This window comes from Belonocnema kinseyi, chromosome 10 (assembly GCF_010883055.1).
Source record: "Belonocnema kinseyi isolate 2016_QV_RU_SX_M_011 chromosome 10, B_treatae_v1, whole genome shotgun sequence".
Classification (NCBI taxonomy): Eukaryota; Metazoa; Arthropoda; class Insecta; order Hymenoptera; family Cynipidae; genus Belonocnema; species Belonocnema kinseyi.
In genome coordinates this window covers 85,434,773-85,448,659 of record NC_046666.1, presented here as the reverse complement: position 1 = coordinate 85,448,659, position 13,887 = coordinate 85,434,773, and the positions used below count along the sequence as shown (strand labels likewise).

Here is a 13,887-nt window from a genome sequence, read left to right as displayed (position 1 = left end):
AGAGGGAGCTCTTCTTAATATTTTGACACCAAAATCATGTCGATACACCTTACCGACTGCGAGTAAAGCCACCCACGCTTTAACTTGACAGACTGTAGGCCTAGGTCGAAAAGGTGTTAAGAAACATCGTGCAAGAGAAGAACTTAATTTCTTTTCATTGTGTTCATAAAAATAAACATTTATTTATTTGTATTTAAAAAAATCTACTCGCCCAAGAAGAATTTGAAATATATTATTAGTAATTCTACAATATTTACTAGACTTATGCATTGCGATATTTTCTTTTATTGATAAAGTTTTTAAAAATTTGGAAACTTACATTAAAATAAGTTGCAAAAAAGATGTATTCAGTGAACTTTTTATATTTCAGGACATTAACTTAAACATAAACTTTCTCTTTCCAACTCTTTTTGTAGAAACTATTCAAGACGTTGAACAAAAAATACGATTCGAGAATTTAAAAGTATTTTTGAAGGCTTGATAGTCAATTCTATATTCAATTATTACAAATTTATTTCTTAGTCAATACCATACATATCAATTTTAAAATTATAAATAATTTTTGATGCAGTTTAAATTTGATAAAAAGCAAATTTTCTTTTTGTAATAAATTTAAAAGTTTAGTAAAGTTATCAAGTTTTTGCATAATTTAAAATGTTACAATTTGAAGCAATTTGTAAAATTTTACTGGTCTTAAAAACGGGGTTTTTTGCTGCATCACAAAATGAAAAATTATAATGTAATATGTTTTTTCAGGAGCATTATACTGAATAAAATAAATTTTGTTTTCTAAAAGAAGTTTTTATTTATTACTATTGTAATTCAGAAAAGTAGGGCATAGCTCAGAAAAACTGGACAGGCTCCAACAAGTTTGCCATAAGTAGAGCAAAAATCTTCAAAAGCGTTGCACGCCATATATGCCCCTTGCTTGACAAGAACCCCCCCTGCCCCTCGTGGCGTGACATCATAAATGAACGCTGCCTTATGTGGTTACTCCAAAAAAATTATTTTTTTCATTTTTAATGTTGTTTTATACGACTAAAAAAAACTACGCGTGCTATTGAAAAGTGATGCATAACAAATTTGTAGATCTTTCCAGGGCGCGCAATTTTAGTTTATTCATTTTTCTCGTATCTTGCGTAGTCATACGATGTCATACGGATAAATATTTGATTTCCTAAGTACTGTGAATAACCGTACATAGAATTTTTAAATCTTGTAAACATGAGATTTCAAAACTTTTGAAAATGCGTTAACTTTTTTAATTTGTATCCAAAATAGCTGGTTTACGAACTTATCCTTTCTTTTTAGGCCTTTAAAAAGTCTGCCCAAGCATAATCCAACCTGATCAATTTTTCGAAGGATATCGTGCCTACAAAATACAGCCGAAAGACAGAAAGACAAACACCTACATAAAAATCGTTTTTTTTTTTGTACTCAGGTGGTCTCAAAATGTAGAGATTTTATGAAAACCGACAAAGTGAAATTTTGCATAAAACCAGTACCTTCATGTTAGGGTTAGAATGTAAAAACCACCCTTTATAATCAATTGAAAAAATTCATCGCTTTAACTGAAATAATTTCTGTTGCGAATCATATTGACACCTTCTCCCTCTTAATCAGACTTTTGAAGATGGTTGTGATGTGACCTTAAATATTTCTGTGGCCAATTAGAGGGTCAGTAGAGGGAATCAGTGAATCAAAAATGGTAAGGATTCTATTGAATTGAACGTTTCCTTGAAGAAATCTTTAGTGTATGATAATTTTTTTACAGAAACTACATCAAATTTCTCTCTCCAAGCTTCACATAGTTTCGTCGTAGCCTTTCAATACGTGCAGAAATAGAATTAACCTGTCACCAATGGACTTAAATGTTTATCTGTAGATTGTTAACAATTATCGGTGACCAAATAAAAATGACGGTCAACCTTCTACGTTAAAAATAGAAATAGTATAACTTCAAGCTAACTAAAAAGTTTAAATTAGATAAAAAAATGTTAGCTTCATATTGTAAATAGTATAACTTTAAAAATTAGAAGCTAAAACCTCTCTCCGCCTCTACCCCCTCGTTTCGGCGTCGAGGTGGGCCACAATTTTCGGGACGCATTTTGTAATAAGAACAGCGATACAAAAATAAAAAAATGATTTTTTTAATATTTTAATCAATAATACCTTTGACCACTGTCTAAAATCGCGGGAGAGCGATTACTTCACTATCACACTTCACTTCCACTCTAACTTGACTGCCACATTAATTTTCTAACTAAAAATCGATAATTTTAGATCATATAAAATCTAAACAAGCACAATAGGAAGAAAATGGTGCAATAGAGAGAGGAAAATGGAACATGAGCTAAATGGGTGCTTGCAAAAATAAATCCAACAAATAAAAATGATACTCTGACGATCCTGTGTGGAAAAATGTTATGGAAGTCTGGTTATAGGTTTGGCCCAGGTTTGGCTTCGTTTAGGCAGTCTAATCTGAAAGATCTAATCTGGCCCAGGTCTGACGCTAGTCTGGCTTAGGTCAAACCTTATCAAGACCGTCCAGTCTAAAAGGTCAGGTCTCCCCCAGCCTTGATCAACAAGGCCAAAACCAAAAAAGTTCTAAGTTTAGTCAGCTAATTTTTTTGACACTTCACAAAAAATAAAGGTTGTTTAAAATAATAGAAAATAAAAAATATACTATCAAAAAAATACTGTATTGTCAAATCAACTTGACAGACTGTCCTGGCCCAGGGTTGGTGCCGATCAGCTGGCCAAGATACAAAATTGTAAGTTCGATTTTATAAGTCTGGTGTGGCCCAGATCTGGCCCTGATCAGCGAGCCGAAGACAAAAACCTTAGGTTCGATCAGAAAATTTTATTTGGGCGTATTTCGAAAAAGTTACAGTGTTTTTAAAATGAAAGAAGAATAGAAATTCACACTATTAAAACAAGGCTTTATTTTCTCATCACCTTGACAGCCTGGTTTGGCCCAGCTTAGGTTCTGGTCAGCGTGAAACGAAACAAAAAATCTAAGTTCTATCAGTACATTTTTTGACATATTTCGATAAAGTTACAAGATGTCTAAAATAATAGAAAATAAGTAATTCATTTGATCAAAAGAAGACTTTTTTTCTTATCAGCTTGACGGTTTGGTTTGGTAAGATTCGGCGCTGATCATTTAGCTGAGATCAACAATTGTGAGCTCGACGTGGAAGATCTGGCGTATCACATACCTGGCGCTGAGCAGCGAGCTAAGAAAAAAATCTCAAGTTTGATCAGCAAATTTTATTTGGATGTATTTCGTAAAAGTTACAAACTGTCAGCCAGCCAATAACTCGCGGCTGACCAGATCGCCTGGTCAGCGTCAAGGCTGGAAAGTAGGTAATCTGGTTCGGACCAGGCCAGCGCCGGAACATTTTTTCACATATTTCTGCTGACAGTGCAGATGATAGTATTATACTCTTTAGTGGTAAAATCTGAGAAAATTTTGATATCAAAAATGTTCACTGCGTTACAAAACATCCATCTTGTCATAAAAATTAACGGTCATATTGCGTTGTAAATCTAATAGGCGGAGCCATGCGACCTAATTTCTTATTTGTAAACTGACTGTTAAATTTAATGACGTCAGCGATTTTATTGGCTGAAAAGGGAAATTGGGAGATTTCTCCGCCCAAAACAGAATTTATAAAAACGCGCGCACAACGGAAAAACGCCAGATTTTGCATCTCCGAACCGCATATTTAATACTAAACCTGCGACACTTGATAGTGTATAATTGAGTTTTTTGGACCCAAAAACTTTGTATTGTGTTTGAATTTAGTTAATTCATTTGAATTGTTGTTAAATAATAAACTATTATAAATAAGACCAATTGTTAAACGCGAAACGGCATGCCGCGATATAAACAATTATAAACAATTGTGATTTGTGACTTCTGAGACAGTGATGGTGGAAATGCATCTTTAAATAAATTGTGAATAATCAACTGTTAAATTAAGTGTTTTTTTATTTCAAATAAGTTCCTTTAAATGGTTTTCGTTTCAACGAATCAATGGCAACAACGATCCTGTTCAGATAATAATAAATTGAAGAAAAACTGGGTCAATGGACTACTGACTCACTGATTGAAATTTAAGGCTGTTCGTCTTACCACAAAGAAGAATACTCCACAGATAAAAGGCGCTGTCTTTTGAATCTGAAAAATGAATGGAACAGGATTATCAATTTATAACAATAAACATTAGAAAATAAAAGCCGCAATCTTCTACCAGGGTTTTGGGGTGGGTTTACTCCCGGTAGCATAGGGTGTCGACAATTGCACAAAGGTTGTTAACGGTTAAATAGAGACCAACAAACTATTCCTCAATAACCCTAGGCCTAAAAGGATAAAATAAATTTTTAATAAGAAAATCCTTACCTCAACGTGGAAAATAAAAATTGATGCCGAATCACCTGCCCGAAACGGAAGAAAGTATGGCACCGTGGGATCAACCGCAAAGAAATCCTGAACAACTACTCGAAGGAAATTGCTGAAGGATCAAGGACACTCAAGCAATTCAGAAAACCTTCCTGGAGCAGTGAATGCGAAAGATGTAAACGAAGCATCGACACCGAAAAAAGCTAGACGAGATAAAATTGATAGTGCTGGTGGACCACCTGCTGTAGTAAGTCAAGAATTGCGATCTCGATTAGTAGTGAGCGAAAATCCTTCTGATAGTGTAAGTCTGTTATTGGTATGACCGATCCTCGCGATGCACTTTACTTAACTATGATGGTTTTGAATAAAATTACCGGCGAAGCGCTTTATTATATTCAAGATAGAAGCGATTTCGAACTTCATGACATCTTAAAAACTTTAGAACGCATTTACGCCCAGGAAGAAGATATAAGTCAAATTTTACAGACTTTAGCTAACGTTAAAAGGAAACCGGATGAGTCAATTCCAGAATATGGGGCTCGCGTTAATCAAATTTTCAATAAATTAACTTCTCAAGTAATGGAAAACACCCCTGGAGTAAGAGGTATGGGCGGTTGTGAAGCGTATAAAGTGACCGTGATTGGCAATTTTTTACGCGGGTTAGATTTTAACATTTATATGGCCATTCATGATAAAGAAATTAACACTTTGGATGATGGTATTGCATTAGCCATTAAAGCCGATCAAAAAGTGAAAAGTTGGGAAAGAGTGCATGAATCTCTGTCTGGCTCAATTCCATCTACCTCGTTGGGATCTAACTTAAGGAATAAAATAGGGCAAGATATATTAAAGAGAGTAGCTCATGTGCGAGTAGAGGATAATACTAAGCCTGTACGAAATTTAGAGTCTGTGCAGTGTTATTATTGTAAATAATTTGGACATTATAAGCGAAACAGTCCAAAAAAGATTAAAAGAGATGTAAAGGACAAAGAGAGTGCGGATTGTAGTTATTGTTATCGAGGTAACCATTCTGTAGAGAATTGTAACATTAAAAGAAGGCATGCAAGGGAACGGTCTAAGTTTACACGACTCTAAGTGTAAACCCCTCTCAACCCAGCGCATTATCCTCTCACTCGGACAGTTTAATGAACTCGGTTCAAATGCGACAGTAGAATTTGATAATTCTTCTTTTTCAAAGAATAAGGTGATCTTTTTAATTGATACTGGCGCTGGAGTGAACTTAAATAAAGAAAATGTAGTGAGTCCCACGGTTTGGATAAATAAAAAGCGAATAATTCATTTGGTTGGAATAGGCCCGGAAATGGTTTCCACTATCGGTGAAATCAGGTTGATCATAAGGGGCCTCGAAGCTTCTTTCCACGTTGTATCAGAATCATTTCCCATTCCACAAGAAGGTATCCTTGGTATTCCTTTCCTCAAAAAAGACAACGCCATTGTAAATTTTGAAAGTGACTGTCTTCAAATAGAAAATATTAATTTTCCGTTTGACTCCCATAAGACAATCAGTTTACCTGCAAGAACAAAGAAATTAGTAACAATTCAATTAAAAGATACTAAATTAAAAGAAGGTTACATACGTAGAATTCAGTGTGGTCCTGGAATTTTTGCTGGTGAGTCTTTGATTTTTAATGAAAACGGAACTGCTAAAATCTTCTTTATAAATTCCAATAATCAGCAAATAAATTTAACAATACCACCAGTTGAACTTGAAGAATATTTTGAAATTGATTCTGAGGATTGTAAACTTTCTGCTAATGAAAGAAAACAGGCTTCTAGATTTGCTGAAATTTTGAAAATTGTAAATCTTTCTGATTTAAAGGATGAAAAGAAAGAAAGTCTCTTACCAATATTTTTTGATTATTCTCAGCAATTTCATCTTCCTAATGACAAATTGGGATCAACTAATGTTGTTGCTCATAAAATTGTCACTTCTGATAATTAACCGGTAAACATAAAAAATTATCGTCATCCACCTATTCATAAAAAAAGTGATTATGGAAAAAACTAAAGAATATCTTCAAGATGGAATAATTCGAGCATCAGTATCCCCATATAATTCTCCTGTTTGGGTCGTTCCCAAAAAACCAGATCCTCATGGTAATAAACAATTGAGAATGATGATTGATTATCGTGAATTAAACGAAAAAACCATTAGTGATTCTTACCCTTTACCGCAAATAACAGAGATATGAGATCAATTAGGAGGAGCTAAATATTTTTCTGTTATGAATTTAGCATCAGGTTTCCATCAAATACCCATGGATCCTGAATCGAAAGCAAAAACTGTTTTTTCCACTCCATTCGCTCATTTCGAGTTCAATAGAATGCCATTTGGACTTAAAAATGCCCCTGCTACCTTTCAAAGGGTAATGGACCAAGTTCTGACTGTTTTACAAGGAATTGATCTATTTGTTTACATGTATCATCTACGCGTCATCACTTATTGATCACAGTCAAAAATTAAAAGCTCTTTTAGGTCGTTTAAGAACATCGGGATTCTCTTTGAACCCTGAAAAGTGTTATTTCTTGAAAAAAGAAATAGTATATTTGGGACATATTATCACCCAAGAAGGGGTGAAACCAGATCCTCGAAAAATAGAAGCTGTAAAAAATTTTCCTATTCCAAGAGGAAAGAAAAATGTTAAACAATTCTTGGGGCTTGTGGGTTACTACAGGAGGTTTATTCCAGATGTCGCTAAAGTGGCTAAACCACTTACTCAAATTTTGAAGGACAGCACTAATTTTCGTTGGACATCTGTGGAACAGGAAGCTTTTGAGATCCTGCGTGATAAAATCTGTTCTGAACCATTGTTACAGTATCCTAACTTTTCAAAACCATTTGTATTGGCAACGGACACTTCAATTAACGCTCTTGGAGGTGTCCTAAGTCAGGGTAAGATTGGTCAGGACTTGCCAATCGCTTTTGCCTCAAGGACTCTTCAAGGAGCTGAGACAAATTATTCTACAATAGAGAAGGAACTTCTTGCTATTGTCTTCTGCGTCAACTATTTCCGGCCTTACTTATATGATCACAAATTTTTCCTCCTTACTGACCATAGGCCCTTAGTTTGGCTGCATAGCATTAAGGATCCTGACTCGAGGTTGGCTAGCTGGCGAATCAAGCTGAGTGAGTATGATTACATGATTATGTATAAGCCTGGAAAAGTGAATTCCAACGCTGATGCTTTGTCAAGAAATCCACTGAATGATAGGGACCCTTTATTATCTACCTTGGATTCCTTCGATTCAAAGTTGATACCTGTTGTGGAACTTCCAGCTTCTAATAACGAGATTGAACCAGAAGAGTCAATGGAGCGAGTGTTTGCTTGTTGTGAGGCTCTAGATGTCAGAGCAGCGGAAAGTAACGTTACTGGGATTGAGGTGATTAGTGAAATGAATAATCCAGACTCAATCTCTCAGAATTATCAAATCGCCACCCAGGATCAGAGTATCGAGGCACCACGACTCGCGACTTCTGTTGGGTGTAGCCAATTAGGGACCCCGTTATCGGTCTGCGCCAATGCACCACAGTATTTTGGTCCAGATTCATGGGAACGGAAACGCGCTAACCCCGGTAGTTTAGGTGGTCCTTCGAAAGATAAGGATTCCAAACCGGAGTCGGGAGATTCAACTCTCAGTGATGACAGTCTTATAGCTTCACCTGATGAAGACCTTAACGACCCAGACAAACACAATGGTGAGAACAGTGCTGCTGTTCTTGAAAAGACTCCTGCATTGGTCATCTCAGACGCGTGTGTATCATACAGTAATGACAAAATTTATATGGGTAAAGGCCATATTGCTCATTTTGTCTCAGCCGATGGTTCGATAATGTCTGAAACTAATAAAGAATTAGTGAGTCATAATCTCTTCCGAGTTGAAGATTTCTTAGGAAGTAATCCTAAATTAGGTGAAGTAGTAGTCTTCACCCGAAACAATAGGTATATTTTTGCTTTGATTGTGAGGAATAAGTATGATGATCAGCTTTTCTTGAATCACATATCTAGTGCAATTATTGCATTAAAAAATGCAATGAATACTCTTAATGTCAAGAGCGTGAAGATTTCAAAGAAGGGAAACGATTTGGATCAGACATCTTGGCTCTCGATTGAGCAAATGTTTCGGTAACATTTTGTCGGGTCTGAATTATTAGTTGTCATCTGCTCCGGTGAAATAATTATTCCACGACGTCATGAAAGAGATGACATAATCAAAGAATTTCACGAGTCTGCTGTAGGTGGACATAAAGGTTCCTCAAAATGTTATTGGACGCTTAGATCTCAATATTATTGGGATAATATGAAGGCAGATGTTAGAAGAATCGTTGGTTCATGTAAAAATTGTTTGAGAAATAAATTAGTTAGAAGGAAAAATCGTCAACCAATGTTGATAACTGATACTCCCAAAGAACCATTTGAAAAGATTCAAATTGACCTTTTAGGACCTCTTCCAGTTACTTCTAAGGGTAATACACATATCCTTACGATTCAATGTGTATTTTCAAAATATTATGATGCAATACCTTTGAAGGATACTGATTCAGTCACTATTGCCAGAGCTTTAGCCGAATAATTTCTTACGCGGTATGGTTGCCCGCGTGTAATACAATCTGATCAGGGTGCTAATTTGGTTAGTAAAGTAATCAAGGTTTTTTGCAAAATATTTAGAATTAAAAAGATCCAATCGTCTGATTATCATCCGCAGAGTCTGGGATCTTTTAAAAGAAGTCATCATACCTTGATTGAATATCTCAGAAGTTTCGAAGGAAAAGTTGACTGGGATGATTGGACTCGATTTGCAGTTTTCTCTTATAATGTGAATGTTCGCGAGGCAACAGGCTTTGCTCCCTTCACTCTAGTTTATAGTAGAGATGCTAATCTTCCAAGAAGCTTCTCTGTCAATCCGCCTGATAAGACCTATACGATTCATTTGCAGGAACTCTTTCTGCGGCTTGACAATGTGCACTCGCTGGCTCACGAAAGACTCCTAAAAGCAAAAGAAAAATATAAGAAATATTATGATAGGCAAGCTAATCCTAAGCACTTTAAGGTTGGGAGCCAGGTATATTTGGAAATTAATGGAAGGGGAAACAAAAAGTTTTCACCATATTATGATGGATCATATGTTTTAGAAGAATTAATAGGTGAGCGTCACGCTCTTATAAGGATAAGCCCTAAAAAGACTAAAATTGTCAATTTGGATAAGTTGAGACTCAATTCATATCCATGCATGGAAGATTAAGATTAAAATGACAAAATGGATTTCAAGTTTTGTCATTGTAAAATCAAAAAATTTTGAAAAAAGAAATTATTCTTCTAAGAGTCATTTTGGAATTAAGGCAATTTTAAAAACTATAAACGATAAAAGTAGTTTATAATTTAAAATTAAATTTGAATACAAAAATATTATCTACATAATAATCATAATGAAATTTAAAAAAATTAAAAATATGCAACTTAGGTGAATAGTAACATTCGTCGAAACGTCGGCTTTAAAAAGCTTACTTCTTTTCTTCTAGAGTATATATACATAGAAAAAACATTTTTCATGAAAAATTTAAAAATGAGGTTAGAAATTTAAAAGCTATTAAACCTCAATACGAAATGAAAACTCTTCACCTTCCTAACAAAAAAGAGAAAAACAAGAGGGTAAATATAGAATTAAAAAGGTGGAATGTAAATTGTATATATAATTGGTTATATTTATTATTATTTATTATACATATAATTAGTTGCTTACCATTTTGAATGCAAAAATAATAAGATCAGTACAATCCTGGAATTGGTGGTGAAAAGCTGTGAGTGCTATAGTTTAATTCCTCGGTTTGCCACTATCTGCAGACCTAATTAACCTAAAAAAACATTTTAAAAACAAAGAAAAGTAATTATAAATTAATAATTTTTATACAATATAATATATGCATTATTGAATACTTATCTGATCACGAAATTGCAAAATAAATTTTAAATACTGCCAAATATCCCTGGTCCTGGTGATTCTGAAAGTATTTCTTTTATTTAGTAAATATATAATGAACAAAATTAAATATAATATTAAAATGATTTTATTTGCTATTTTTGCTAGGTTCAATCGTGATGAATATGATCATTTAAATTAAATAGTTAAATTTGAATTCAAAAAGGTTTCGCGGGTAATTTAACCTTCAAATTAAGGATTTCCTTTACACCAAAGATAATTTTCATTTTGAAAAAGTCAATTAGTGAGAATAACATTGAAATTTTTTGTTGTATTTTTTTTTAAATATTATTTTACCAATCAGTATTAAAAATTCTTTTTGTTGATGCAAAGAATTTTTTTAAAATGTGGGAAGTGAGGGCTTGCGCATGTCAGTCTCGGATTGAGGTTATGCAAGTCAAAACAATTTAAAAAAGAAAGAAAGAGAAACCAAAAACAATATTAAAATTGAGAAGGAAACTGTTTGAATTATTATTTTTTTTAAATATTAATAATTTTGAGAGTTCGTAATTTAGATTTTTACCTGCAATTGATATTCCGAAAAGTTGGGTTCTTTTCCCCCACTACAGAACCAGTGAAGCTCGTTCAAATCTTCATTCCTATCGAATCTTTCATTGATTCTGGATCTCGAAAATTCTTTTCGTTTTCTTTTATTTTCTTTGTATAAAAGTGAAATCGTGTTGTCACTTGTCAAAATGATGGAAATGATTCTCATCTCCTTGTTGGTGTATTGTGCTCTGAATTATTTATCAGAGAAATTTCAAAATATCCGGGATTTAAGACCAGCACTGGAACTGCTTGTGCCTCACAGACAATTCCCAGACATCATTCCTGAAGTTAACGTTCCTGGAAAACAGAGAATATTTTATATACAAGGAAATAACGATCTCTCTGAGGAAGTGATTAATTTAATATCAGCTGAAAACTCACAAATCCGGCATGTATATTATCAGGTTTCGGTAGCCCAAGGTCCTGAGGGTTGGATTTGGAGGTGTGTTAACTGTGCCCAAAAAGGATTACTGCCAATTCGTCATCAATGGGAAATAAGGACTCTCCATTTCGTCGGAATAACAAACTTTTTTGCTCCTCGTCCTTGTGAAGGGTGTGGGTCTGAGCCGTTTTTTAATTTTCCTGTCGGAAGATGTTGGATTTGCCTTCAGGTTATCCAGGAGTCAGGATGGCATCATGTGGGCTGGCATGCCTACAAGGTGCTCGAGATCGTTGTCAACCCCATGGACTTAGAGTCACCTGTCAGGTTCCAGGTCGTAAATTATCAAACGGAACCAACCTTTGGAATTTTCTTTTGGGTCGAGGTGAACCAGGTGGAGGGCGTTCGAGACGTCATTCCCCTTTTGCCCTTGGAACGTCCGGATGTTTGAAATGGTTTTCCTGGTTGTGTAGTGTTACTGTGGAATAATTTTAAGATTAAAAAGTGACTATTAAGATAGGAAGAAATACAATAGTGAATAAGAAATCATAATTATTGATTTATGTACAAAGTATTATTTTATTAAAAAAGAGGTTTCTTTCTCAGGCACAATTTTTATAGAAACACATGAGAAAAAATTTAAAAAAAACAGTTTGTTAAATTCAATTAAATTTATTTCAAAATTCAAAAATAAGTATCTTAGACTTTAAGTGTCACGCATTCCTTTTTTTATATATCAATATATTTAGTAAACAAAAACTTATGTTAATTTTCTATAAATTTTATTAATTGATAAATAATCTACATTCTAGATTCGCTTTCTCATTTTTGTAATGTTGAGAAAGGGATAGTATAAAAAATATATGTATCAAACTACATTAAAATTTTGTTTCTTTAACCTTATTTTAAATTTCTAATTAGTTTAAGATTTATCATATTCTTTTCTCTTAATTTTAGGTTTCCGTATTTTGTTTGTCTTAATTGAATAATTAAACTGATTTTCTTATTTTCTTTTTATAATTGGTTTATGAAAATAAAAAAATAAATAATGTATTCAGAATAAGCTTAGAACCATATATCCATAAGTAAAGTTAAGTCACATACCTTTTGGTTCAAAAAGTCATAAAATTGGAGTTAAGTAAACATCCCAAATGATTTATTGGAAATTAGAGCATGAGTGGTCCTTTTGAATTACTCACGGGAAACCCTAAGCACTTGAAAACTGGTAAATTAACTCTTAAAATTTGACACTTAGAAAACTGAGAAAACGTAAACACACATTCAGGAACGCGAATGACGTTTGAGAAAAAGGCTGTCTCCACCCTGTAGCAGCCTTTCAATTAAGCGGGGAGGTGTAACGATATAGATTTTCGGGTGCTAGAGCCCTCAAAACATATACGTTTAGTTACACAAGGTGTACCTCGAAAGCTAGTATCGACTAGCTAGATATCGATTCGATATATCGATTGATCGATGTGTCTTCAAATTCAAATTAGAATTTGAAGTTTAATTAATAACCATAACTTAGAAATTATAGAATAAGAACAATTTAGAAGAAAAATTCATTATTTTAATACTCTCTCTCTCTCTCTGTCCTGAAATAATAGAAAGAATAAAAATTACAGATTAATTCGATAACAGGGAAATACTTATAGACTACGACGCTATAAGAATAGGTTAGATTCATAGCATTCATAAAGATGAGTCACAGAGCTATTTTTAGTATCAAAACGTGACTTAGAACGAATTTTGACAGGAAATGGTATTATAAACATCCGGTCATAGTTTGAACTTTGTACCGAAATTGTTTCGATATGTCAATCAACGAATTGGTCATATTGCGTTGGAAATCTAATAGGCGGAGCCATGGGACCTAATTTCTTATTTGTAAACTGACTGTTAAATTGAATGACGTCAGCGATTTTATTGGCTGAAAAGGGAAAGTGGGAGATTTCTCCGCCCAAAACAGAGTTTATAAAAACGCGCGCACAACGGAAAAACGCCAGATTTTGCATCTCCGAAACCGCATATTTAATACTAAACCTGCGACACTTGCTGGTGTATAATTGAGTTTTATGGACTCAAAAACTTTGTATTGTGTTTGAATTTAGTTAATTCATTTGAGTTGTTGTTAAGCAATAAACTATTATAAATAAGACCAATTGTTAAACGCGAAACGGGTTGCCGCGATATAAACAATTATAAACAATTGTGATTTGTGACTTCTGAGACAGTGATGGTGGAAATGCATCTTTAAATAAATTGTGAATAATCAACTGTTAAATTAAGTGTTTTTTTATTTCAAATAAGTTCCTTTAAATGGTTTTCGTTTCAACGAATCAACGGCAACAACGATCCTGTTCAGATGTCCAATTATAGAGCAGTGAATTGTCGATAGGAAATCTAGGTGAAATTTGAGCATTACACGGGTGACTACGAGGGTGGATTGATTAGTTTCCGGCCTGACCAAGAGATGGCGCCACTAGGCCTACCTTGAGGTGGCGTTCTATAGTACCATCCTTAGATAGCTTGTAGCTATAGTTTCAGCCCGATC

At 34.1% G+C, this 13,887-nt stretch overlaps 1 protein-coding gene and 1 long non-coding RNA gene across 4 annotated transcripts in view; one reads left to right on the top strand and one right to left on the bottom strand.

Annotated features, from left to right (window-relative positions):
• Positions 1-13,887, top strand: part of LOC117181634 (leucine-rich repeat-containing protein 15-like) — a 431,057-nt gene that overhangs the window by 233,330 nt on the left and 183,840 nt on the right. The window lies entirely within an intron of this gene.
• On the bottom strand, positions 3,416-12,606 carry LOC117181637. Of its 2 annotated transcripts, none has more exons than XR_004468147.1 (8): positions 12,438-12,606; positions 11,336-11,811; positions 10,929-11,251; positions 10,169-10,427; positions 9,166-9,415; positions 6,274-6,402; positions 6,007-6,210; positions 3,416-5,940 (listed from the first exon to the last, which is right to left on the bottom strand). It is a non-coding gene; the product is annotated as an uncharacterized LOC117181637 (long non-coding RNA). The 2 variants fall into 2 exon arrangements; XR_004468146.1 differs by having other exon boundaries at positions 6,007-6,180.